Here is a 3958-nt window from a genome sequence, read left to right as displayed (position 1 = left end):
CTTGCTTACCAAACATGGGGACCTGAGTTTGACTCTGTAGCTCCCACATTTAAAGAAAATTAATAACAACAGCCACCTCGGGGACAGCAGCATACACCTGTACTTGAGATGCTGAAGGGGAGGAGATGGGGTTCTTGGCCCTTGCTGGTCTAGGTAAGTCGGTGATCTGTACATTTAGTATGACCTACAGACAGACAGATAGGCAGACAGACAGACAAGCTGTAGTTTAGGAAGAAACCTATAAACCAAATGAATGTAAAGAGTGATTAAGGAAAATACCCTGTGTCAACCTTGGCAGCCTCCACGTGTGTGCACAGCTACACACAAGATAGCAAATATATTGTAATGTACTTGAAAAAATCTTAGTACTGGGGATGCTGAGGCAGGAGGGTCAGCCTGATGTCTTAAGTAAGACCTGGTCTCCATAGGAGAAAATTAGAGATGAGCCTTTTGAGGAACTTGTTTATGGCTATTATTATAAGAATGCCACATCCTGTTTGCCTATTAATTTTTTGAATATTTATATTCTACCTTTTATAACTGTTCACTTGCATATTTCCCCGTGTGCACATGTTTTAATTTCGGGCCTACTGAAGGTGCAGGGTCCTCTGCTTACTGGCTAGTTGCCAGACTTTTACAAAGCACGGTATCACTGAGTGTTCCCATTTCAAGAGTTTGATCGCTATAGCTTATATCTTCACATCCTGGCCCACTTTCCACTCTTTTTAGATGGTGTGAGTGAAGAGAGCGCTGCATACTTTCATCTGTGACCTCCCACTGTGCCAGCCTCTGCTGAGGTCATTCTTCCCTCATCAAGAACTCTTAGTGCTGATGGCATCCAAGTCACAGGCATCTGGACTGACTTCTGGATCCTCTGCCCAGTCTCTCTTGGCAGCCATTACTTTGCACTAACTTTGACTTTATTTTGCTGTTTTCCTTTTCAGGGTCCTTTGTGCCTCACCTCTACAGATTTAGCATCAACTTTGCTGTTTCTGCAGACGTCTGCTGACGGCTTTACAGGGCGTGTGGGGATCAGTTTACCTTGCAAGGCCTCATCTTCCACAAATTGGAAGGTTTTCCTTCCAGTTTCTTTAAACCTTTCATTCTAAACAGTGTTTGGTACTTTCCCATTTGTTCCATTTACTTCTACATATTTTTTGATCAGGACTTAGTTTTCTTGGCCTGAATTTCTAATGTTGATTTTTAAGTCAATGGATTATAATTCATTTTCTCATGCATCTTGTATCCTGTCACCCTCATGAATTCATTTATTCTAATAGTTTTTAGGTAGATTCTCTCAGGCTATGCACAAATAGTGTTATCTAGAAATACAGTTTTCTTCCCATCTTCCTGATTTACTTCATGCAAATTTATTCTAATGTAGCATTTAAATTTCTATACTGATTTCTCACAATATATATTTAGATGGTTTTCATGTGGCTACTCTGGGGTTTAGTGTGTGCACATTAAGTGTAACCTGTCTCAGGTTTCTACTATATTCCAGTTACTTGGATATGTCTGTTTCCCTTTCTGCTGGGTGCTACACACAAAATCACAGACAGTCATACGAGGAACACCGTCCTCCCACACAGAGGTTCTTCCTGATACTGGAAAGAATGGATGTTTGCATGTTTCCTGTTAGTGATATGCTGGGTTATTTTCATGAAATTAACTTCCTTTCCGTCTGTATACTCCAGTGTTAGATTTCTTTCTGATTTCTGAAATCTTTACTGTCTCAGTACAGTTAAATTTTTCTATGGAGATATAGCAGAGAGTAAGATTAATATCAGGTACTTCTATTACTGGGCATGTGATTTAATGCAGAGAGGTTGAATTTTGATGTTAATTTTGCCATTATCGCTCTCTCATTTCTTTTACCTCTAATAATAGGCTCACAGTTTTCAGTTTTGTATTTAAGTGGTCAAATCACTACAAATAATACTTAATTTTCTTCTTTGATTATCAATTTAACTTATTCTGCCTTGCTGCTTTGGCTGTGGTTGTCAGTAGCACATTGATTAGAAGCATGATACGGAGCCATGTGAGCAAAAGGCCTCCAGGAGTTGTGCTGTCATCATTGGTTGCTTCTGACAATGGAACAAGGTGCAGGAAGCTGAGATACAGGAGAGGTCTCGAGTTCATCTGTGATGTGATGTCCAGGCTTTTTGTGTCTTGGAGAAAGTTGTGAGAAACACACAGTGAAAATATAGCTTTACTAAAGGTAAGAGTAAAGCATGGAATGTTCTGGAATGTGCTCCACAGGAGGGGAACATGCAGGTGGACAGCACCAGCTCAAGAGCCTGGAATTATGAGTCCAGGTGATGAGCAGAGCCAATCCTGGGATGGAGCGGATCCTGATCCTGATTGTAAATTCTACTTTAGATAGACATCATGTACACATGAGTTGAAATTTTCCTGACAGGTCACTTCAAGGAAAATTGGCCTTTGTGCTTGCCTCTTATGCTGGTCCCAGCTGGCCTTTTCAGTCTCTCCTACCAAGAAATATCTGACCATAAATTACCCACAGGAGAATCTTGTTTTCAGGGTTGATGCCTTTGGTCACTAAGTTGTCCCTACACTTAACTGCCTCAGTTGCAAGCCTGTTCCCTCCACTGAAGTGATTTTTCAAGAGATGGAAAGGACAGGAGACTCCCAATTTCTCTAGAAGAGAACATCCAACCTAATGAAAACCATGCGGAAAAGCCCACACTAAAAGAGCAATGAAGTCACATGTGCCTGTAACCCCAGTACTCCAGGTAGAAGCAGGAGGGCCAGACTTCAGCATCATTCTCAGCAATGTAAAGAGATGGAGATCAGCCTAGGTTACATGCGACCCTGTCTCAAACAAAAGCATAGCCTTATTCTCCAAGAAAAAGGACTAAAAATGCTTCCTCTCAATATGACATGGAATTCACAGACAATAATTAGGGGAGGAAAAGGCAACTATGTTGAAAATAAGTAGTATATCCTTATGGATGATACGATCATATATACAGACCTCCAAAAAAAATTCAATAAAAGCTGTTAAAGCTGATCACGTTTTGTAAAGTTAGCGGAGTACATAAGTTATGAGCCCATGAGATGGGCTGAGAAGTAAAGGCACTTGGCCACCAAGCCTGATGGCCTGTGTTCATTCCTAAGACCCATATAGTGGGATAGAGAACAGAGTGTAGACCATCCTGGCCTCAAACTCACAGAGATCTGCCTGCCTCTGCCTCCCAAGAGCTGGGAATAAAGGTGTGTGCCACTGTGCCCAAATCATCTTCATACTTTTAAAGGAACTATTTAGTTTTACAAAACCTAGACATTCCCATTACAGTTTCTCAATTCTGTTTGAGGGGCACTCTTTTAAATGTTATTTATTATTAATATTATTATTTCCTTTTATTTTCAAAGATGGCATTCCGTCCATAAAGTTAACACTCTCCCAGATAGTACAGATTCAAAGCTATTATCAAAATCTTTTTATTAGTGATTTATTTTTATTTTATGTGCATTTTCTTTTGCCTGCTTGTATATCTGTGCAAGGGTGTCAGATCCCCTGGAAATGGAGTTATAGACAGTTGTGAGCTGCCATGTGGGTGCTGGGAATTGAACCTGGGTCCCATAGAAGAACAAATAGTGCTCTTAACCACTGAACCATCTCTCCAGCCCTTAAAATCTCAATGACATTTGTTTTTATAAATAGAAAATTTCAGTCTACATATAAAGAGGGCTCAACATTTGAGAGCTCTTCTTAACTCTTCCAGAAGACCTGAGTTCAATTCTCAACACTTGTATCAGGCCTACTTACAAATACTACCAGTAGCTCCAGTTGTAGGGATTTGCTGCCTTCTGTCCACTACAGGCATACACACACAGTGTATACTCCCACAGACATGTAAATACAACCTGAAAGAAAAATGCAGCCAAAACTCAATATCTTGAAAGACCCTGAATTGCCAGAACAATTGGTTAG

This window comes from Rattus norvegicus, chromosome 10 (genome assembly GCF_036323735.1).
Source record: "Rattus norvegicus strain BN/NHsdMcwi chromosome 10, GRCr8, whole genome shotgun sequence".
Taxonomy (NCBI): Eukaryota; Metazoa; Chordata; class Mammalia; order Rodentia; family Muridae; genus Rattus; species Rattus norvegicus.
The sequence above is the reverse complement of the archived record's forward strand: the minus strand, read 5'-3'. Positions refer to the sequence as shown.